General features: G+C 38.9%; 1 protein-coding gene and 1 non-coding gene across 43 annotated transcripts in view; both read left to right on the top strand.

The window, feature by feature from the left end:
- MAP4 (microtubule associated protein 4) overlaps nt 1-25,076 on the top strand; it is a 157,793-nt gene that overhangs the window by 23,645 nt on the left and 109,072 nt on the right. The window lies entirely within an intron of this gene.
- TRNAW-CCA (transfer RNA tryptophan (anticodon CCA)) lies at nt 18,799-18,871 on the top strand. Its single transcript has one exon. It is a non-coding gene; the product is annotated as a tRNA-Trp (tRNA).

A 25,076-nucleotide genomic window follows, 5' to 3' on the forward strand; every position in this document is an offset into this window, starting at 1 on the left:
TCAAATACCTTAAATTCATAATTTTTTTCTTTCAGTTAAGTTTCAGTGTCTTATTGCATGTTGTGCACGAACACCTTTTCCTGTACGATCTTACATTTGATTATGTTTAATAGCTTTAAAATTTGTTGTTTCATAACCACTGTGTTCATTTCTGGATCAGATTGGTAGGGAGATGGAAAGTAACTTGGTTTCTTGAGATGGATAAAGCCTAAGTTAACCCCATTACCGAGTGCATCCACATGTATTCTGGGATAATTTACCAACTTTCCCCACTTCATATGTTAGTAAAAGTTATGACCCATACTACTTTCTTTTTCACAAGAAGGTAATAATACTTACCTGTCATTGTTTACTTATTCACCTCTTCCTCCTGTATAAGTGCAGTCCCACAGCTAGCTGTCTCGATCTAAGACTGCATTACAAAAGTGACTTTTGTTGTATTATCCATTTATGTTCATTTTCGTTCCCCAGTTGCCCAGTTCCGTATTTTTACCTATCCCAGTAGGCATGACTGGGGAATTTCTTATGTTTAAATTGAATCTATTTTATAACTAAAATAGAATCTATGCATATTTGAACTTGACATAAGTTCATATATAGGAAATGATTATTATAACCTAAATATAATATTTTACATTAACTTGTCATTATTTTGTACAGCAAATATGATGGAGTGTATCCTTCACATTCACTAAATCATGTAGGTTTTACCCTTGGCTCCTCACATGGCTATGATTTTGAGTGCCTCCTTTGTAGTGCTTCTGCCTTTACACTTTGTTCTGTTGGTTGGAGGGGGAAATCTTTATTTTTCTTTTCTAGTTTTTTTCTTTTAAACTGCTGTGGTTTATATTCGAGTTGAGTTTGAGGGGTTTTATGACGTGGTCTGAGGCAGGCTTGTGCTGGGTGTTTCATGGACTATTTCATTCAGTCCTTATAATATTTCTGTATAGACATTTTCCTTATCTATAAAGTTGGGAATGATAGCTGTTAGCGAGGGTAAGGCCCAAGGTTGTACAGCCAATAAAAGGACAGATTCAGATGTCAGTCTTTTTGATGATGAAGTGTCTGTTCTTGCTCAGTACCATGCAGCCTTGCCTGGTTAATTCCTTTCAGGCTTTTACTTGGTTCTAGATGATCCCAGACGCATGGTGCTACTTGAACCAGGTGTGGATGGAGGAACAGCATCCAAAGCAAGTGTATGAGATTGTAATACGAGGAAGGTGCTTGCTCCGTTGCCTGTGGCTTTCATGTGTTGCTGTAATGGGAGAAGATCAGCCCATCATGATCAGCTTACAGCTCAAGAGCAGCTCTACAACCTATTTTAGTTTCCGAGTTATTATTATCTGCCTTGTTCTTTGTCTTGTTTTTTTCTCCATCATCCTTTTTGCTTTTCCCTTTTTCCTTCTTTGCTTTTAAGAGGTGGAAAGCTAGGAATGTGTTGTTTAAGACCTAGCATTTTTTTCAAATACTTAATGTACCTGATGAGTAGCCTTCATCAGTTTCCTTCTTTTAACAAATTCAAGATAGACCACCATTCCAAGTGAAATTTTATTTTGAAAGAGAATGCAGTGAAAATCGGAACTGAGAATAATGAAATGAACAAACATTGAAATGCCAACTTATTTTGAATGAATTAGGTTACCAGTTGTGTATTGTAATTGTGTCTCCTTTTGACAAGTTGTTTTCTTTTAAAACTAAGTTTAGTTACTCTTCCTTGGACTACTGTTTGTTTCCTCAGTTTTGAAATTCATTTGATCTTTTAAAATTGTAGCTATCTTTTGACTCCTTGTAAGTTAAATAAGTTGGGTCAGGCCACCTCGCTGTGCGAATTCCTGCCTTACTTTACTAGGTTTTTGATGCCCTACTCTGGGCCACCAGGGCTCCCTCCCCACCCCAAAACAAGGACTCTAATTTTGCTCTCCCCTACCTAGTGCTTTAGGCTCAATTGTTTGGCAAGAAGAGGATCAGATTTGATTTTTCGGGGGATAATTCTGATGACTGTATAGAGAGTCGGGTGAGGAGCTATGTTGGAGAGCTCTGATAAGAGGCTGATACAGAATCCAGATAAGGGAGAAGGTTTGAACCAAGGCAGATGGGGATCAATGAGGAAGCTCAAGCACTGTACAATTCATGATGGTGATATGATTAATTATAATGGCTGTCATTTATTGAACACTTAATATGTTAGAGTTAATGAGGTTAACTCTCATTTAACTCTTGTAACAGCTCCATGATTGCAGGTCATAACATTCATGTTGTACAGATAAGGAAACTGAGTCATGGAGAGATTACATAACTTGCCCAAGTTTACCTAGCTCTACGCTATGCCAGAACCTTTGACAGTGTGGATCACAACAAGCTGTGGAAAATTCTGAAAGAGATGGGAATACCAGACCACCTGACCTGCCTCTGGAGAAATCTGTATGCAGGTCAGGAAGCAACAGTTAGAACTGGACATGGAATAACTTAACAGACTAGTTCCAAATAGGAAAAGGAGTACGTCAAGGTTGTATGTTGTCACTCTGCTTATTTGACTTCCAGGCAGAGTACATCATGAGAAACGCTGGGCTGGAAGAAGCACAAGCTAGAATCAAGATTGCTGGGAGAAATATCAATAACCTCAGATATGCAGATGACACCACCCTTATGGCAGAAAGTGAAGAAGAACTAAAAAGCCTCTTAGTGAAAGAGGAGAGTGAAAAAGTTGGCTTAAAGCTCAATATTCAGAAAACTAAGATCATGGCATCCATGGTCCCATCACTTCATGGCAAATAGATGGGGAAACAGTGACAGTCTATTTTGGGGGGCTCCAAAATCACTGCAGATGGTGACTACAGCCATGAAATTAAAAGACGCTTACTCCTTGGAAGAAAAGTTATGGTCAACCTAGACAGCATATTAAATAGCAGAGACATTACTTTGCCAACAAAGGTCCATCTAGTCAAGGCTATGATTTTTCCAATAGTCATGTATGGATGTGAGAGTTGGACTATAAGGAAAGCTGAGCGCCAAAGAATTGATGCTTTTAAACTGTGGTGTTGGAGTATTCTTGAGAGTCGCTTGGACTGCAAGGAGATCCAACCAGTCCATCCTAAAGGAACTCAGTCCTGAATATGCATTGGAAGGACTGATGTTGAAGCTGAAACTCCAATAATTTGGTCACCTGCTGTGAAGAACTGACTCATTTGAAAAGACCCTGATGCTGGGAAAGATTGAAGGCAGGAGGAGAAGGGGATGACAGAGGATGAGATGGTTGGATGGCATCACTGACTCAATGGACATGAGTTTGAGTAAACTTCGGGAGTTGGTGATGGACAGGGAGGCCTGACTACAGTCCATGGGGTCACAAAGAGTTGGACGCGACTGAGCAACTGAACTGAACAAAAGGAAAAGCAGGATGGGAAGTCAGGCCTTCTGGTCTTAGAAGCAGTGCTCTTGACTGCTTGGGGGTTTAATCATTAGAGCTGTTCAGCAGCAGAAGAGCTTTGCTGCGAAGTAATGTGTGTCACATAATGGTCACCAGCATCTGCATCGCTGATCCCTGTGTACTCTGTGGTCAGATTAGATAACCCCGAGGGAACTTCCCAGAAGTCCTGAGATTCTATGATTCAAGTAATACCCGTTACCTAATAACACAATTCAGATTTTATATTATAAAATAATATTGGAGAAACTACAAAATTGCTGCTAGCTCTTCTGTCTACAAATTGCTATGTAAAAAAACAGGTGTTATCAGTATCAGTGATTTGTTGTCTTACTCCTTTCAAAGCCTGTTGGTGACTGACTGATCACTGCACATCTGTTACTCAGTTCATGCACAGATAGTAAAGCATGCAGTTCTGTTGCTTCCTTGTATGTGACATTTTACAAAAATGAACAGTTGAAAGAAGAAACTAGCCAATAAAGAAGAAAGTACAGCAGAGAACCAGAGAGTTCACTTCCAGTGTTGGAAATGAAATGCAAATTGTATGTGAATGGAATTAGAGAAGAAATAATTCACTGTGGGAATGTTGACACTACTGGCATTAAAAAAAACTCTGGATGTGGAGCTACTGAAACTCAGTGAAGGTGAGCTCATCTCTGTAAATGAGGAAAAAAGTTTAGTGAAAAAGATGAAGGTGTCCCAGAGAAGGAAGTGACTCAGGCAGGAAATTCCACATTAAAAGCATGTTCAAAGATACTTTTTGACATTGAAAACACAAAGGAAGCTAATGTAGACTTAGAAAGGTGTGTGACTTGCCAAAGCATAGAAAAGATGCCCATTCCACATCACAGGTTAACTACTCTTGATTTTTTGATAACTACAATTTTCAATGTTTCTAATCATTTACAGCATACTAAATAAATGTTAGTTTGTCTGTTTTTATTATTCTTATACAATTATAAATGACAGAATTTTAATATTTCAACAAAATTTTTAAAGACAACAGAACAGTTGTAATTTTGCATGGTTTCAACTTGTATTGTTACTTTGGTCTCATATTGCTATGGAAAATGAAGACTGCCTACACTTCACTGTTGAAAGTTTAGTTTTTCTTGTCATCTAGTGGCTCCCTGTAGCCTTTTCTTGCAGGAGTTTTTATATGCATCTAACATTGGGAGAAGGCAATGTTAGTCGGACATGGCTGAGCGACTTCACTTTCACTTTCATGCATTGGAGAAGGAAATGGCAACCCACTCCAGTGTTCTTGGCTGGAGAATCCCAGGGAGGAGCGAGCCTGGTGGGCTGCCGTCTCTGGGGTCGCACAGAGTCGGACATGACTGAAGTGACTTAACAGCAGCAGCAGCAACATTGTGTATAATTTTGTGTGCATCTAACATTGTATATAATTTCTTCAAACAACAAAGCGAGTTTCTTTTACCAAGCTTTGCTATTAAAAAAAAATTGTGCTTACGGAAAAAGAAATAAAATGTCTTCTAATAATTAAAAAAAAACAACCCTGAAGCTGATATTTAGGGTAATCTCATAGGAAAGATGTTAGTTTCATGTGTGTGGTGCTGTTTGTCTTTCTCTCTTTTGGGGGGATGGGTAACAGTTTGAGATATTATTCACTTACCATACAATTCACCCATTTAAAGTATAGAAATCCCTGGTTTTTAGTATAGTCACAGGTATGTGTGACTAATACTACACTTTTAGAACATTTTCATCACTCCCCAAAGAAACCACATACTCTATAGGCATCACTCTGATCTGTGTATTATCTACCTCCCACAGGCCCTTGAGAACCACTTAATCTTTCTGTCCCTCTAGATTTGCTTGTTCTGGATATTTTATATAAATGAAGTGATACAGCATGTAGTCTTTTGTGACTGTCATCTTTCATCTAGCATGTTTTCAAGGTTCATCTGTCTTGTGGCTTGTATTAGTATCCTTCCTTTTTATGGACACACAAAATTCTACAGTTTGAATATATCACATTTTGTTTATTCATTCGTCTGTAGATTATGAATAATGTTGCTGTGAATATTTGTGTTCAAGCTTTTGTGTGGACATGTTTTAACTTCTCTTGGGTTTACGCCTAGGAGTGGAATGGCTGGATCATATGTTTAACCTGTCGAGGAGCTGCCATGCTGCTTTCTAACATACCCACACCATTTTACAGTCCTCTGAGCACTCTGTGCCCCCTCCAGCATTCTTGGGCTTCCCTTGTGGCCCAGTTGGTAAAGAATCTGCCTGCTATACAGGAGACCTGGGTACAATCTCTGGATTGGGAGGATCCCCTGGAGAAGGGAAAGGCTACCCACTCCAGTATTCTGGCCTGGAGAATTCCATGGACTGTATAGTCCATGGGGTTGCAAAGAGTAAGACACAACTGAGTGACTTTCACTAGCAGTGTATGAGGGTTCCAATTTCTGTCCTTGTAATTTTAAACATTTGTTATCTGTCCTTCGTTTGCTTATCATCATCCTAGTGTGTCTGAAGTGATACCTCACTATGGTATTGACTTTCATTTGCCTGATGACTAATGTGCTTATTGGCTATTTGTGTATCATCTTTGGAGAAATGTCTGCTTACATTATTTGCTCATTTTATTAATAAAATTAGGTAATTTTTTCTTTATTACTGCTTTGGAAGAGTATTTTGTATTCTAGATAGAAGTTTCTTATTGTAGATATGCAATTTGTAGATATTTTCTCCTATCCTGTGTTGGCTTGTGTGTGTCTTTTGGTTTTTGTATCATTTGAAAAATTTATTTTTTTCTATTTTTGGCTTTGCTGGATCTTCACTTGCTGCCAGGGCTTTCCCCTAATTGCTGTGAGTGGGGCCTGGTCTGTGTTGCTATATGCTGGCTTCTCATTGCAGAGGCTGGGGGCCGTGGGGGGGCATCTCTTGTTGCAGAGCAAGGGCTCTAGGCACATGGGCTTCTGTAGTGGTAGTCATGGCTCCTGGACTCTATTTTGTTTTTTTTTCCAACTTCACTTTTTGCTTGTAGATATCCAGTTTTTTCAGCACCATTTGTTGAAAAGACTGTTCTTTCCCTGTTGAATTGTATTTGCACCTTTCTTGCGAATTGACTATAAATGTGAAGATTTATTTTCAAACTTTCTATTCTGTTCCATTGATCTTTATATTATGCTTGTACTAATGCTTGTTGTGACTTTGTAGTATGTTTTGAAATAAGGAAGTGTGAGTCCTCCAACTGTGCTGTTCTTATTTCAAGATTGTTTTGGCTGTTTAGCTTGTCAATTTCTGCAAAGAAACCAACTGGGATTTTGATAGGGATTGCATTGAGTCTGTAGATGAGTTTGGGAGGCATATTGCCTTCGTAACAATATTAAGTCTTCCCACCTATGAATCTGGGGCATGTTCTTTCTTTTCTTTTCTTTTTTTTTTTTTTAGTATTTTTGTATTTTTTCATAGTACTATATTGTATTTTTTTGTATTTTTGTATTTTTCATAGTATAAGTTTTGTACTTTGTTAAATTTATTGTGTTCTTTTTGATGTTGTCAATGGAATTAATCTCATTTTTGGATTGTTCATTGCAAGTGTTTGATGCTCTTTTAATATTGACTTGTTGGATTTAAAACTTTCAGGAATCAAAGGTCTTCTTATTGGCTTGTAATTACAAGTGGAGGAGGCTTGTATTGTAGCTTTCAAGCAGTTTGTGGTCAGACGTTGAGTTATTCACCGAGCACTTTTGAGCTATAGGCCACTTGTACTTAGGAGTTCCAAACTGATGACTACATATGCCACTTGTATGGCCAGTGTGACTGGTTTTGAAAAGCCCTTTCAGTTCTAAAGCAAATGACTTGGCAACAAAAATGCCTTTCATTCATATCATTCTTTTGTTTTTCTTGGTGCAAATAGCTGTAGTTAAGAGGAACAGTTAGATTTTAGTGGTTTACCAAGTTGTATTAGAGGAAGTCTATAAAAGGATTGTTGAGCCAGACAGCTTTCAGATTGAAAACCAGTCTATTAGCAAGGCAGGAACCTCTTGCAGATAGTTTGGTTAACCTGTACTTTAGCGTAAGGAGAGTTGAAACTGTGTCTTTTGAGATTAAATCTGAAATTGTATGGGCATGTTTCTCAAAGTATAGTTTTATCATCTACATCAGAATGGTTTGGGGTACTTCAAAAGGCAGAACATCGGCTTCTATCCAGACTTACTAAATCAGATTCTGGAAATAGGACTCTGTAATCTATTTTAAATCATCTCCCCAAGGGATGTCCACATTAAAGTTTGAAAACTGCTTTTAATTGTGTACCTTTTTCGCTTAAGAGATTATTTTTACCAGACTAGAAAATTTTACAGCAAGACCTTAAAAAAATGGAATAGAAGATAGCAGTATATTTTACATACTTCATTTATATGTTTCATTTATATGTATATGTGTGTCTAATATATAACTATATGGGTGCTAATATATATGGGTCATTATATGAAGTGATTTTTTTCCCTATGGGTTGTGATCAAAAGAGAAAAAAATTGAAGGTATCAGAATTAGAAAAATATTCAAGATATTTTATATTATTTTGTATCTTTCATTTTCATGAAACTGCAATAAGTGTTGGTGCCCATCACTGAACATTGTTGTTTTTGAGCTCACAGTTTATAACGGGTAATTGTTGTTTAGTTGCTAAGTTGTGTCTGACTCTTTGTAACCCCATGGACTGTAGCTTGTCAGGCTCCTTTGTCTATGCGACTTCTCAGGCAAGAATACTGGTTGGGTTGCCATTCCCTCCTCCAGGGGATCTTCCTAATCCAAGGATCGAACCTGTGTCCCTTGCATTGGCAGGCGGATTCTTTACCACTGAGCCACCAGGAAACCCCATAATAGGTAACAGACATATAAATAATAAAGTTGGTTAGTGGTGTGCTGGTAACACACATCTCATAGCTAGAGTGCTCTGGAAGCCATGGAGGCTTTCCTAGAGACAAACTGAGTGAGTAAAGGTAGGCCTTGAAAAAGTGGAAAAGAACAATGTCATTTTAGTTAATGAGAGAGAATTATTTTAGAATTGTAGAGGAAGAATTGATATCATCCATATTTATATTTATTTCTAGTTCAGTGTAGTGATGTGCTTACCCACTCTTACTCTTGTACTGCCTACATGAATTCTGGTGTGGCACCAGAGTGCATGGGGATCTCTTAGGGTGTGAGGAGGTGAAGGGAGGTTCTCGAGCTCTTGTCACAGCTATCCTCTTCCTGGAGACACTCTTTCTTTCCTTTTCTTGGAACTTTGTTTGCTGTAGTTTGCTTGTTTCTTTTTCAGATTTTATTTCATGTTAGTGCTTGTATCACTGTCCTCATTAGGTGTGTTTTTACCCATTAAGAGTTCAGGACATGGTGAGGGGTGGTGGTCTAGGTGAGATCTGGAGAGAGCTTCATGCATTTCAGAAGGGTCAACTCTATGTCTCCTTCTGTCTTCAGAATCCTTTTCAGGCTCTAGGCCAGTAATTTAACTTTAGCCTTTATCTCTCAGTTGACTTTATAGCCATCTTTCTGTTTCATCTTAAGGTAGGCTGGCATTCACCTTTAGAATGTCCAACAGCCTGGCCACAAACCATCAGAGGTTGTGCTAGCTTTGGTTGCTTATAGTTTATTCCTTATAGGATTCTACTGTAGAATCCTTGGTTCACATCAGCCACCTTTAGGCACCTGTTTCTCACATACATACTAACAGATTTAGGACGATTCACTGTAGATAGTGCTCTTGATCTGTTTTGTTTTACCTGAGTGTTTTAGAGCAGAGGCTGATCACTGACCACATAAGCACAAGAAACAGCCTGGGTATGGCCCTGTGTTGGCGCATTTGGCCATAGCTCCATCGGTGACAGTATACCGCTTGGAGCCAAGCACAGAAAAGGCACATCCATGTACTTTGAATGCCCCCAATCACTCAGTCGTGACCGACTTTGTGATCCCAGGGACTGCAGCATGCCAGGCTTCCCTGTCCTTCACTATCTCCCGGAGGTTGCTCGAACTCATGTCCATTGAGTAGATAATGTCATCCAACTGTCTCATCCTCTGTCACCCTCTTTTCCTCCTGCCCTCAGTCTTTCCCAACATTGGAGGCTTTTCCACTGAGTCAGCTGTTTGCATCAGGTGGCCAAACTATTGGAGTTTCTGCTTCAGCATGAGTCCTTCCAATGAATATTCAGGGTTGATTTCTTTTAGGATTGTTGGATTTGATCTCCTTGCTGTCCAAGGGACCCTCAAGAGTCTTCTCTAGCACCACAAATCAGGCAAGTTACTTAACCTCTAAGTGCCACGGTATCCTCATTTTAAATGGAAATAATAATATACCTCCATACTAGAATTGTTCAACATACTCCTTGAATTGTTATATGTAAAGTGATTGGAATAATACCTGGAACACAAGCATGCAGTAAATGTTGAGGTGATGCTGGAGAGGAATCCTTATTTATTCATACAAATTGACCCAAAGTAGATTCAGTATTTGGACTGGAATATGAAGTTTGCTTGTTTTTTTTGGCCATGCTCTGTGGCATGTGGGATCTTAGTTCCCCACCTAGGGCTAAAACCTGTGTTACCTGCAGTGGAAGTGCAAAGTCTTAACCACTGGACCACCAGGGAAGTCCCTGAAGTTTGGTTTTCACCTGTCATAATAAGTTTTTCTGGAGCATTGAACAGTTCTAAAAGTATTTCTTTTTGCTCAGTTGTTGTCAGTTATCAAAGAAAGGGAGAAATTCTGTAGAAAAAGTGATTTTTAAAAATGGTCAGTATGTGAGCTGTTTTTTTCCTTTTGATTTCTTCTTTTCCTTTTCCATGCCTGGACAGTAAAAATAGATCTTGTTTCCTAGGTTATCACAGCTTGTAACAAAAAGCTTTTTGATAAAGTTGGCTGTTGGGTCAGTGGGATGAGATCATTCCTTCCTAAGTAGTTTGCAATGGTTGAAGTATTTACTGAAACAAAAGCCTGCTGGGTCAGCTAACCACACAATAAGCCTGATTTTGTGGTTATGTTCAGGGCAGGAGAGTGTGATAGAATACCCTTGATATGTGGAAGAAGGTGAAAGGTACTTGGCACAGTACCTCTGGACCATGGTTGGGCACGTGTGGAAAGAGATTAGAATGATAAAGGGTCTCAGGCCGCACTCAAGGGTGGAACCTGGATTGAGGCCTTCCTTGAGAAGTGATGAATTAATTGAGAACAGAGTAGTCCTTCTGCATTTGGATTAGTGCATCTCTAATTAAAATTTTTTGGCATTTTCAAACTAGAGAAAAGTTGATGCCTCAGTATTGAATACTTTAAAATGCTTAAGTGTATGTTCTGTAAATTTCATCTCAATAACAAAAGGAAAAGAACTATTAAGGATAACTGGAAGGAAAATTATACACTCATTTTTCTGATTGTATCAAATTAAACTGAACATTTAGGAGCTTTAACCAGGGCTTCAACGTTCACATCATGGATACTGAATAGTGGCACAATCCAAGAATAGATAATTAAATAGGAGACAAGAATCTATGTCAGGAGGGCCATTTAAAAAAGAATAGCTGTTTGGTGCTATTTCCAGTAGGTAGGCTGACCTCTGAGAAAACTAAAGCTTCCTAACCTAGCATGGGAAGTGTTCAGAATTTTAATACCCCTTATCTTTCCCTAGTTTCCTGCTTTGGAATAGTATGGAACTGAGAGGAAATCCTGGTTCTAGTTGAGATTTAGGAATGACCTTGATCAGTATCTTTGTTAATTCCCTGAGCCCTTTTCTCATAAAATAAGGAATTTGGATTAAAATGCCTTTTTGTGTATGTGTGTGCACACGATCTGGTTTCAAATGCCTTTTTTGGTGTGTGTTTGTGATTTGGTTGGAAATATTAGACATACATTGCCAAGTTATTTTGTTTCTCTGAATGTAGGATTCTATATTTCACAGCATAGGTCCTTATTAGAGTTGGTCATTCTTTGTGAAGCTACAAAGTTAGAGTTAAGAGTATCAGTGGTAGAACTTCAGATTTGAAACTTTAATGGAGAGCCAGCTAATTTTCAGTGATTACAGTCTTGGATGTTACGTATACAGACTGTTTTCCATAGGAAGTTTCTCAACGGAATTATAGATTTTGAGAGAGTGCAGTTTTAGGTCATGGATCAGATTTATCTCCTTCATGGATCACAGGCTTTTCAGGTTTTTTCAGTAGTCATGTGCAGATGTGAGAGCTGGACCATAAAGAAGGCTGAAAGTGAAAGTGAAGTTGCTCAGTCGTGTCCGACTCTTTGCGACCCCATGGACTGTAGCCTATCAGGCTTCTCCGTCCATGGGATTTTCCAGGCAAGAGTGCTGGAGTGGATTGCCATTTCCTTCTCCAGGGTCTTCCCAACCCAGTAATTGAACCCAGATCTCCCGCATTGCAGGCAGACGCTTTACCATCTGAGCCACCAGGGAAGAAGGCTGAGCAGTGAATATTTGATGCTTTTGAATTGTGGTGCTGGAGAAGACTCTTGACAGTCCCGTGGACTGCAAGGAGATCAAGCCAATCAATCCTAGAGGAAATCAACCCTGAATATTCATTGGAAGGACTGATGCTGAAGCTCCAATACTTTGGCCATCTGATGCGAAGAGCCGATTCATTGGAAAAGACTCTGATGCTGGGAAAGATTGAAGGCAGGAGGAGATGGGGATGACAGAGGATGAGATGGTTGGATGGCATTACTGACTCAATGGACATGAGTTTGAGCAGGCTCCAGAAGGTGGTGAAGGACAGGGAAGCCTGGCATGCTGCAGTCGATGGGGTCACAAAGAGTTGGACACAACTTAGCGACTGAACAACAACAATCAGATTTCAGTTGGAAGTAAATACTGTTATTGGAATGTTGGAGATGGATATCATATACAGTTGTCCCTCTGTATTCACCAGGGATTGGTTCGAGGACCCACCTCAGATACCAAAGTCCCCTGGAGGGCTAAATTCCATAGCTAGCCCTCCATATCCACATCTGTGAATTCAGCCAACTGTGAATCATGCAGGGCTATACTTCTCTATTCTTTAGCTCTGTTCCTGAATATCTGTTATGGGAACAATAGGGGATATATTGTGGGCAGTTTATCTTTTTCTGTATTTCAGAATTTCTGTAAATATGGCCCAAGTTCATGACTTGGGTGCTTAAACAATGTAAAATACTGAAATGGCATTAGCCATTCAAGTGCTTGATTGCTTAGAGCCATAGAGCAATCTCCCTGATTACTTTGGAAGTGTACGTTTTGGCCATGTTCAGAAATAAAGACAGCTTATAATTATTACATCAATATTTTTATGTAAATAAGACCATCTAAGTATTTATAAAATTAATTTTGTAAACTATAGTAAATAGATTTAGATTTACAGAAAAGTTGTTAGGATCTTCCCTATTGTTAACATCTTAGATTAGTATGGTATATTTGTTATAATGAATTAACATTTTAATACATTATTATTAATTATTATTGTTTGGATTTCCTAGTTTTTTAATCTAACAAACCTTTTCTCTTCTGGGTCTTATCCAGGATACCATATTACATTTAGTTGTTAGGCTTCTCTTGGCTGGGACAGTTTCTCAGGCCTAATTTTTTATGACCTTTTTACATGACCTTGACATTTATGCAGTGTACTGGTCTGTTATTTTGTAGATGCCTTCAGCTGGATTTATCTGATTTTTTTTTTATGTTTTGACTGCTTATATTTTCAAGAGGAAGGTTATAGAGGTAAAATGCCATTCTTATCATGTATCAAAGGTACATACTATCAGCATGACTCATCGCTGTTAGTTACTCTTGATCTCCTGATTTAGGTATCAGGAGATCAAGAGTAGGCTTCTCTTTTGTCTCCATTTTCATGCTGTACTTTTCTGGAAGGAGGTCCCTGTGTGACCCACCACACTTAAGCAATCAGGGTTAAGTTCTACAACCTCGAAGCTGAAAAGTCTAGACTAATGCTTTGGAATTCTTCGTGGTAGAAGAATTTTGTTCTCTTTCACTAATTTATTCAATCATCATTTATTTATATCTGTATGAATTCATGAATGCTTGTGTTTTGAGTTACAATCCAATGCAGTATTTTGTTGCTCAAATTATTTCAGCTTTTAGTTAACCCATGTGTTCCTTTCACATTGCTTCATTAATTAATTAATTACTATTTTAATAGCATTTCCTACCTTTCTGGCATTACAAGATGTCCCAGACTTTGCTGGTGCAATTTCTGTCCTGATCCTAGAATTAGTCATTTCTCCAAGGAGCCCGTTTTCCTGTGTAAGAGAAAATATTAGAAACCAAGTCCTGTATACTACGTGTGCTTGTTGTTTGGTTACTTCTGGAATGCCCCTGAGGATTTTAATTAAACTTTATCTGTGTTTGAATGGAATGGAAATGTCCTATTTATGAGGGAAAATTTAGGCTTGTTTCTTATTTATAGACCTCTTTCTCCCATTCTACTCTCTTTTCTGCCACCTCCTTTTTCAATATAGTACTAAATCTTAAAATATGTATCATATAGAATGCCATTAAACTAGTGGTTTGTAGCAATAATATATAGAATTTAAAACTATTACTGCCTTAGGGAGAAGGAAATGGCAACCCACTCCCATAATCTTGCCTAGGAAATCCCATGGACAGAGGAGCTTTGTGGGCTACAGTCCATGAGGTGGCAAAGAGCTGGACATGATTGAATGACTGAACAACCGCAAAAAGTACCAAGTGTACAGTCCTAACTAGCTAGCTGATCATTTAGAAGCTGAGTGTGTCAAAGCCACAGAGAACCTGTCTGTTAGAGCTCATTCAGTTAGTAACCTTTATCGAGTCCCATGTATGTTTGTTAAAAATAAAATAAAATTGAAAGCCTTTGTATTAAAAAAAAAAAACTATTACTGCCTTAGGAAATATGAGTAACCATTATTGCTCTTTCCTTAAAGCAGCAGTATCAGGACACAGCTTTTCCTGTCATTGACTAAAACTCTTGAAAGAGGAGTTAGTAATTCTTACTTCCAGGAAAGTAAGACACTTTGGGCTATATGCGCTAAAGAAACTGCCACCATTTTCATGCTATGTGTGTTTTTTTTCCTCTCCGTCTTCCATCTTGCCTATGTAGTAAGTAATTTACTTACACCCAGCTGCTAAAACACAGCAGAAATTCTGTTACTGTTAGGAGCTGTTTAGAATTGATGATGCTTTAAATAACTCTAGAGTAGGAGTCAGACTCTCAGAGCAACCTGGCAGTTAAAGTGAATAGAAGAAGCTTATGCTGCAATACTGTTTGAGTGGGTGTCTTCTAAAGGCAGTTGCTTCTCAGCTCCTGTGTATTATTGCTGAGTGGGAATGTTTAGTAGTCTGATCTGACTTTTGAAAGAAGCTATAGATCTGTGTCTTCATTCACAAATTTCTGATTTCTGAGATGTTGGCACAAATTTTTCCAAAACACTCTGTAGGTCACTGCACAAGGGGTCCTGTTAGACCTAGGATAACTGCTTTATGACCCCTGAACTAGGGCATCTCTTACAGGTTCATTGAGTATGCTCCCTGGGGAGAGAATTTCAGGCTGGGTGCAGTTGTAAGACCTTGGTTCTGAGTGTCGCTTTCCCATTAATTAGCTGGATGCCTTTGGGCAGAGGGAATCCTCTTTGGATCTCACTAGTTGTACAGTATGAGAGTAAGCTTGATAATTTAAGAATTCCCTTTTACTCTTTATGTTTTTATGCATGTATTTCACTTGAACTCTACAATGACCGTACAGGTTTATCAGTATAAGCAGTTTAGGAATAGAGGGATCGTTAATGTTTTCTCCAAAAGTAGTTTCTTATAGACTACAGGGGCTTCCCAGGTGGTGCCTGGAAAATCCCATGGACAGAGGAACCTGATGGGCTACAGTCCATAGGCTAGAGTTGGGCACAACTGAAGCAACTTAGCATGCACACACGTAGACTACAGAGGATTCTTGCCTGCTTTCCTTGCTGCCTCCAGTCGGTATCTGGCAGTTGTGCACATGTAATGATACATGTTAATGTTTCTCTTTCTTCAGATAAATTGATTCTAATGAGAAAACCTGTATTGATAGCTGTATTGGTGCGTGGGCCTTTTGGGGGCTATGGTAAAACTGACAGTGGACAGTGTTTTCTTAGTTATGAAGAACATAGTATAATTTCTTTAGTTTGATTTGTTTCATTAGTTAAAGCTAATCAGATGGTGGCAGTTTGGAGTAATTATGTATTTGATGTTCACTGCTTAAAATTGCATAATGACATCCTCATTAACAGCAATATTGAAATCTGAAAAACTAAATTCTGGAATTTAGTCTACAGAGATAAGAAAAGACTATTGTTACCTTCTCTTTTGACCTCAGACTGCTTTTTATCAGGAAGGAAGATTTAGATTCTTTTTTAAAGACAAAGGAAATATAAATTTTTCATGTACTCTGAGAATAATAATATTCACTTGATAGATCAGCTGTAGCATTTTTATAACAATATGTTCATTTGGCTCTGGGCATTGTCTTTGGAATAAAGTATCTTATTGTTAGGTAATTTGGTAACAAACATACTTCTATTCTGATGGCCTAGTCTAAATTCCTATTTTGTATAGATTGCCGAAGTTTTTAGAGACCCCTTTGATTTGATTTGGAGAAGGTGATGTCACCCCACTCCAGTACTCTTGGCTGCAAAATCCCATGGACAGAGGAGCCTGGTAGGCTGCAGTCCATGGGATCGCGAAAAGTTGACTTCCCTTTCACTTTTCACTTTCATGCGTTAGAGAAGGAAAAGTTGACTTCCTTTCATTAGAGAAGGAAATGGCAACCCACTCCAGTGTTCTTGCCTGGAGAATCCCAGGGACGGGGGAGCCTGATGGGCTGCCGTCTATGGGGTCGCACAGAGTCAGACACTGAAGCGACTTAGCAGCAGCAGCAGCATTGATTTGATTGGGTGTAAATGAGCATTCATGATTTACCTGTAAATGGTTATTTACAGGTAAATTAATCTTCTGTGAACTTCACCAGACAAACTTAACCCTAAATTTTAAGTAAAAGTCTAAACTAGTGGAGTAACAGACAAGTGGGATTTATGTTTATACAGTTACTGAAGCAATTTTGGCCAAAACATTTGAATTAGTATTCTAATGCAGTATACTAATTAATGAAAATTATGTAGCTTCTTTGTAAATAGCAGAAGCTATAAGAATTCAGAAGAGAATATATAAGAGGTTTTTCTTTTCACATGTGTAGACTTTGCTCTTTAGCTCTAATGACAGCAGTCAGTTCAGTCAGTTCAGTTCAATCGCTCAGTCATGTCCGACTCTTTGCGACCCCATGAATCACAGCACGCCAGGCCTCCCTGTCCATCACCAACTCCCGGAGTTCACTCAGATTCACGTCCATCGAGTCAGTGATGCCATCTAGCCATCTCACCCTTGGTTGTCCCCTTCTCCTCCTGCCCCCAATCCCTCCCAGCATCAGAATCTTTTCCAGTGAGTCAACTCTTCGCATGAGGTGGCCAAAGTATTGAAGTTTCAGCTTTAACATCATTCCTTCCAATGAACACCCAGGACTGATCTCCTTTAGAATGGACTGGTTGGATCTCCTTGCAGTCCAAAGGACTCTCAAAAGTCTTCTCCAACACCACAGTTCAAAAGCATCAATTCTTCTTCCACACTAAGCTTTCTTCACAGTCCAACTCTCACATCCATACATGACCACTAGAAAAACCACACCCTTGACTAGACGGGCCTTAGTCGGCAAAGTAATGTCTCTGCTTTTGAATGTACTATCTAGGTTGGTCATAACTTTTCTTCCAAGAAGTAAGCGTCTTTTAATTTCATGGCTGCAATCACAATCTGCAGTGATTTTGGAGCCCCCCAAAATAAAGTCTGACACTGTTTCCACTGTTTCTCCATGTATTTCCCATGAAGTGATGGGACCAGATGCCATGACCTTCGTTTTCTGAATGCTGAGCTTTAAGCCAACTTTTTCACTCTCCTCTTTCACTTTCATCAAGAGGCTTTTTAGTTCCTCTTCATTTTCTGCCATAAGGGTGGTGTCATCTGCATATCGGAGGTTATTGATATTTCTCACGGCAATCTTGATTCCAGCTTGTGCTTCTTCCAGCCCAACGTTTCTCATGATGTACTCTGTATAGAAGTTAAATAAGCAGCGTGATAATATACAGCCTTGACGTATTCCTTTTCCTATTTGGGACCAATCTGTTGCTCCATGTCCAGGAGCCCCTAAATCAGCATAATAGTGTTTTTTTTTTCCCCCTAAGGAAGTACATTGGTGTACATGCATAAAACAATTAGTATATTTTAAACACAGTGGGTAGCACTTAGTATAGGTCAAGCCTCACAAAAATGAAGGTTTTCTATGTTAAAAACAAATATCAGTAATTTTATGTGATTCCACTTAATAAATATTCAATACATTTTGTTGACCTGAATAGAATGAGATCATGGTAGACTTAAAAAGGACTTCTGGATAATTCTTTTTATAAATAAAGTGAGGTGATTTGCCCAAGATCTTATATCTAGTTTATGGCAGAGGTAAAAAGATTCCAGATGATCTGCCAGTGGTGAATTATTTTAAATTTGACTTGATGGAGAAGGAAATGGCAAGGCACTCCAGCATTCTTGCCTAGTAATGCACATGGACAAAGGAGCCTGGTGGGCTACAATCCATGTGGTCACAAGAGTTAGACATGACTTAGCAGCTAAACCAACATCACTGTCTATCGGGAATTAAATCTTCACTTTAACGAAGTTGTTGGACATTTCCCAAAATTTTCATATGACAAACGAGCAATCTGGGAAGCTTAAAATTAAGTTTGATAATGAAAATCATAAATGGTCTACATTTAGTGCTTTTGAAAACGTCAGTAACGTGTATATAATTTTATAAAACTACAGGAGTACAGTATTTAAACTTAATATCCTGTGAAGTTTTACAAACTTAAGACATCTAGTTTTTACTCATTGTATCAAATTTTGGTATTTTGTTTTTTAAAGAAAATTTGACTTGAGATACTATTAAAAGCTTTATTTTGTTTTCTTGTAGAAATAAACACATAACCTGAAGCTATGTATTTGACCATGGACCTAGTGCCCATGTTAGTTACTCTTCATAGAAAAGACCACAAATACTATTTTCACATAATACATTAAAATTACTTCACAGAAAATAAGGAGATAATAAGAGTAACAAATTAGGTAAAATTTATGTAATTTATTTGTCTGTTGTGGTATACAGAGTTTTAGATAATTCTGCAGTATTTTTAAAGATACAGGTCAGATGTGAGAGCTAGTGTCAATCATAGTATTTGGGATGGATACCTCTGAGATTTTTGATATCTATTAATAAAATCCCTGTATTAGGTTAATTAATGCCTGGTGGCTCAGAGGTTAAAGCTTCTGCCTCCAATGCAGGAGACCCCAGGTTCGATCCCTGGGTAGGGAAGATCCCCTGGAGAAGGAAATGGTAACCCACTCCAGTATTCTTGCCTAGAGAATCCCATGGACAGAGAAGCCTGGTAGGCTACAGTCCACGGGGTCAAAAAGAGCTGGACACAACTGAGTGATTTCACTTCACTATAATATATCTAGCATTTCAGTACTTTCAGTTCAGTTCAGTTGCTCAGTCATGTCCAACTCTTTGCAGTCGCATGGACTGCAGCATGCCAGGCTTCCGTGTCCATCATCAACTCCTGGAACTTGCTCAAGCTCATGTCCATTGAGTTGGTAATGCCATCCAACCATCTCATCCTCTGTCATCCACTTCTCTTCCTGCCTTCAGTCTTTCCCAGCATCAGGGTCTTTTCCAGTGAGTCAGTTCTTTGCATCAGGTGGCCGAAGTATTGGAGTTTCACCTTCAGTATCAGTCCTTCCAATGAATATTCAGGACTGATTTCCTTTAGGATGGACTTGTTGGATCTCCTTGCAGTCCAAGGAACTGTCAAGAGCCTTCTCCAACACCTCAGTTCAAAAGCATCAATTCTTTGGTGCTCAGCTTTCTTTATGGTCCAACTCTAACATCCATACATGACTATTGGGAAAATCATAGCTTTGACTAGACAGACCTCTGTTGGCAGAGTAATGTCTCTGCTTTTTAATACACTGTCTAGGTTGGTCATAGCTTTTCTTCCAAGGAGCAAGCGGCTTTTAATTTCATGGTTATAGTCACCATCTGTAGTGATTTTGAAGCCCCCCAAATAAAGTTTGTCAGTGTTTGCATTGTTTCCCCATATATTTGCCATGAAGTGATGGAACCAGAGGCCATGATGTTTGTTTTTTGAATGTTGAGTTTTAAATGAGCTTTTTCACTCTCCTCTTTCACTTTCATCTAGAGGGTCTTTAGTTCTTCTTTGCTTTCTGCCATAAAGGTGGTGTCATCTGTGCATCTGAGGTTGTTGATATTTCTCCTGGCAATCTTGATTCCGCCTTGTGCTTCATCCAGCCCGGCATTTCCCATGAAGTACTCTACATATAAGTTAAATAAGCAGGCTAACAATATACAGCCTTGACATACTCCAACAAATAGTTTCAAGGGATTAGATCTGGTAGACAGACTGCCTGAAGAACTATGGATGGAAGTTCATGGCATTATACAGGAGGCAATGATCAAGACCATCCCTAAGAAAAAGAAATGCAAAAAAGGCAAAATGGTTGTCTGAGGAGGCCTTACAAATAGCTGAGAAAAGAAGAGAAGCTAAAGGCAAAGGAGAAAAGGAAAGATATACCTATTTGAATGCAGAGTTCCAAAGAATAGCAAGGAGAGATAAGAAAGCTTTCCTTAGTGATCAATGCAAAAAAATAGAGGAAAATAACAGAATGGGAAAGACTAGAGATCTCGTTAAGAAAATTAGAGATACCAAGGGAACATTTCACGCAAAGAGGGGCTCAATAAAAGACAAATGGTATGGACCTAACAGAAGCAGAAGATGTTAAGAAGAGGTGGCAAGAATACACAGAAGGACTATACAAAAAGATCTTCATGACCCAGATAACCGTGATGGTGTGGTCACTGACCCAGAGCCAGACATCCTGGAATGTGAAGTCAAGTGGGCCTTAGAAAGCCTCACTACGAAACAAAGCTAGTGGAGGTGATGGAATTCCAGTTGAGCTGTTTCAGATCCTAAAAGATGATAATGTGAAAGTGCTGCACACAATATGCCAGCAAATTTGGAAAACTCAGCAGTGGCCACAGGACTGGAAAAGGTCATGCTCAAACTACTGCACAATTGCACTCATCTCACACGCTAGCAAAGTAATGCTCAAAATTCTCTAAGCCAAGCTTCAACAGTATATGAACTGTGACCTTCCAGATGTTCAAGCTGGATTTAGAAAAGGCAGAGGAACCAGAGATCAAATTGCCAATATCCATTGGATCATCAAAAAAACAAGAGAATACCAGAAAAACATCTACTTCTGCTTTATTGATTATGCCAATGCCTTTGACTATGGATCACAGCAAACTGTGGATCACAGCAAACTGTGGAAAATTCTTTAAGAGATGGGAATACCAGACCACCTGACTTGCCTCCTGAGAAATCTATATGCAGGTCAAGAAGCAACAGTTAGAAGCAGACATGGAACAACTCACCTCTTCAAAATTGGGAAAGAAGTATGTCAAGGCTGTATATTGTCACCCTGCTTATTTAACTTACATGTGGAATACATCATGTGAAATGCTGGGCTGGATGAATCACAAACTGAAATCAAGATTGCTGGGAGAAATATCAACAACTTCAGATATGCAGATGACACCACCCTAATGGCAGAAAGCAAAAAGGAACTAACGAGCCTCTTGATGAGGGTGAAAGAGGACAGTGAAAAAGTTGGCTTAAAACTCAACATTGAAAAAAACAAAGATATGGCATCTGATCCCATCACTTCATGGCAAGTAGAAGGGGAAAAAGTGAAAACAGTGACAGACTTTGTTTTCTTGGACTCCAAAATCACTGCAGACAGTGACTGCATCCATCAAATTAAAAGACACTTGCTCCTTGAAAACAAAACTATGGCAGACTTAGCATTTTCAAAAGCAAAGACATCATTTTGCTTACAAAGGTGCGTATAGTCAAAGCTATAGTTTTTCCATTTGTATGTACAAGATGTGAGAGTTGGACCATAAGGAAGACTGAGTGCCAGTTGAACTGATGCTTTCAAGTTGTGGTCCTGGAGATGATTGTTAAGAGTCTATTGGATAGCAAAGAGATCAAACCAGTCAGTCCTAAAGGAAATCAACCGTGAATATTCCTCGGAAGGACTGATGCTGAAGCTGAAGCTCCAGATACTTTGTCTACCGATGCATAGAGCAGAGTCATTGGAAAAAACCCTGATGCTGGGAAAGATCCAAGGCAAAAGGAGAAGATGATTGCAGAGGATGAGATAGTTGGATAGTATCACTGATTCAGTGGACATTAACTTGGGCAAACTCTGGGAGATAGTGAGGGACGGGGAGACCTAGCTTGTTGTAGTACATGCAGTTGCATAGAGTCGGACAGGACTTAGCAACTGAACAACAACAAATATTACTTTAGCTGGAATCTTGCTAGCTAGAACGCAGTCACATAGTCTACCTTGTCACTTTAGTGGAGGTGGGAGATGTTAGTTCTGAGTGCCCAGGAAGAAGAAAGCAGATTGGTTGAGCATTGAGCATCTCATACTCCCATTCAGTTTGTGCATTCTTGGATTCTGTACCACAGAAATGTTTCTCTTATTGCATGTTATTTTTGTACCTTTGGTCATTCAGAATTTACTTCCAGATTTCTTAGAAGAAATTTAGTTTGAAAGTCTTTGTTCTTGTAGTTTATAAACTCTTTGGTATTTGATATATTTAAGACATTTGTTGTTTTTTTGTTTTTTTTACCCCAGGATGGTTATATCATGTTATTTTCTTTTATAATTTCATTACTGGTTTAAACTTCTTGAAAACTTCATTATGCCTTGTTTATTTTTGAAGGATTAAAAAATGCATCTATGGCAAACATCTCCCATTGCTTATTCAAGAAATACACCAGAATATTGAACATTGTCAGCCCCAGAGCCACCAAGTCATTGTCCACTCATGGTCAGTCTGTCAGCCCACCAGCAGAAGGGAAAACAGAGAAACCTTATCCCGTTTTTTTAAAGGTCAGCACATGCAGGCTTGCAGACCAATAGAGAAGCACATTCCAGCGAGGAGGCAAAGTTCTCTTTGCCTTCTGCCCACTTGAGATTAAACTTAGAGAGTCAGCAGAAGCCTTTCAGCTTTCATTTCAGCTGCTGTTATAGTTATCCCACCCCCTTCTTTCCGTGATCCATTACATATACGCTTCTGTACATTCTCAGTCACTCAGTCCTGTCCAACTCTTTGCGACCTCATGGACTATAGCTCGCCAAACTCCTGTGTCTGGAATTTTCCAGGCAGTAATACTGGAGTGGGTTGCCCTTTCCAACCCAGGGATTGAACTGGCATCCCCTGAGTCTCCTGCATTGGCAGGTGGATTCCTTACCACTGAGCCACCTTGGGAAACCCCCATTCACTTTTGTACTTAAGGGCAAAATGTATCTTTCCTCATAAATATGTCCTCTGTTAGTAAATCTTATGAGAATGTTTTAAGCCTAAGTATTAAATACAATTTTCCCTTAAAATGTTTGAAAGTGAAGTCGCTCAGTCACGTTTGACTCTTTGCAACCCCATGGACTGTAGCCTATCAGGCTCCTTAGTCCATGGAATTTTCCAGGCAAGAGTACTGGAATGGGTTGCCATTTCCTTCTCCAAGGGATCTTCACAACCCAGGGATTGAACTCTGGTCTCCCGCATTTCGGGCAGACGTTTTATCATCTGAGCCTCCAGGGAAGCTCTTTAAAACGTATAATTAGCTCAAAATAATGCCACAGTTCAGTTTGAAATAATTTGAATCAATACTTCTCTTGTATAGTTCTCCCTCTGATAAATTACCCCTCAACCCCCACTGCAGTTGGCCTTTTTTTCCCTTGAAGGCAGAAGAATATGTACCATATATCTAAGTCTTTTAGCCTTTAAAAATTATACTGTTTTTGGAAAGATTGATTTTAGACAGAGTTGTTTCCATGTTCTAGGCATAACCATTGTCCTGGGATTTCTTTTCATGTCTCACAGGTTAATTGTACTATTATTCGGATACTGTGGCTTTCCTCGGATGCTGCGTTCATTTGTCATTTTTCCTAGACTCTGTGCCGAAAGTTCATTTTTAGGAAGGATGTCTGGAAAATAAACTTTTTTTAAAAAATTTATTGCATGTTTGAATTTCCTGCTCTGGTTCTGATTCCATAAATGGGTTGAGTATAAAACTCTAGGTTCAAAATAACTTCTCACTTTTAAAGCCATCTCCCCATTGCTTTCTTGCATCCTAGCATTTCTAGCATTCTAGTTGCTGCTGTTTCTCGTAACTTGGTAGATATTGTTTGGGGGAATTTTCTTTCTTTCTCCTTTTCCCCTTCTGTCCTGTCTTTCTACTCCCTCCATCATCTCTGTCTTCTGCATCCCCCTTTTATGCTGTGATACATTATATATACCTTTTGGTGTGTAAAATGTACAACGTTTAAAGATAATAAAAAGGTAAACATTTATGCCTCTACCAGCCAGCTTACAAAATTGTACTTTTCTAAATCTCTTGTTTCTTCCCTTTTAATTTTTTTTCCCACCAGAGTATCACTGTTCTGAATTTGTGCCTTTTGTTGTGTTTAATGTTTGTGTACAGATGTAGGACTCTGTTAACACTGTGTTGAAATTCATCCATGTTGATGTGTATTTCTCTAATTAATTCATTTTCAGTGCTGTATTTATTTTATTCTCTGTATCTGTTGATGTATATTTGGGTTGTTATGATGTTATTGCTATTGTGAATAATATTGCTTTGACATTCTTGAACATGGATCCATGAGCTTATCTAAGATACAAGTCTAGAACTAGAAAGCCTGGGTCTAAGGGTGTATACAAATTCTTATAAACAATGACATGCTGGTGTTTAAAATGATTGTATCAATTTATAGCAGTGCAGGGGAGGTCCAGTTGCTGCTCATTCTTCCTAATGCTTGATATTGTCTGACTTTTTCATTTTAGCAACTCTGGCAGGTATTTACTGAATCTCAGAATAGTTTTTAAGTTACCTGTCCCTGTTGATTAGTGAAAGTAAGCACTTTTTTTTTTTTGTATTGAATTTTTGGATTCAGTTCAGTTCAGTCGCTCAGTTGTGTCCGACTCTTTTCGACCCCATGAATCGCAGCACGCCAGGCCTCCCTGTCCATCACCAACTCCCAGAGTTCACTCAGAGTTGCGTCCATTGAGTCAGTGATGCCATCCAGCCATCTCATCCTCGGTCATCCCCTTCTCCTGCCCCCAGTCCCTCCCAGCATCAAAGTCTTCTCCAATGAGTCAACTAGTTAGCTGTTCTATTTTGTTGTGCTTTTCATTTGTAGAAAATCTTTATATATCCCATATATGGGTGCTTTCTTTTTACATACTGTGGATATTGTCAGCTCTGGTTTGCTTTCACTTTCTTAATGGTATATTTGGGTGGATATAAATTCTTGCCTTTGATATTATCCAGGTTATCATTTTTAGCCTTTTATGGTTAGTGATTTTTGTGACCTTCCTCACTGCCTCACCATCTCTTTTCTGGCTTTTGACTTTAGTTCCT

Source organism: Ovis canadensis, chromosome 19 (assembly GCF_042477335.2).
Source record: "Ovis canadensis isolate MfBH-ARS-UI-01 breed Bighorn chromosome 19, ARS-UI_OviCan_v2, whole genome shotgun sequence".
In the NCBI taxonomy this organism is placed as follows: Eukaryota; Metazoa; Chordata; class Mammalia; order Artiodactyla; family Bovidae; genus Ovis; species Ovis canadensis.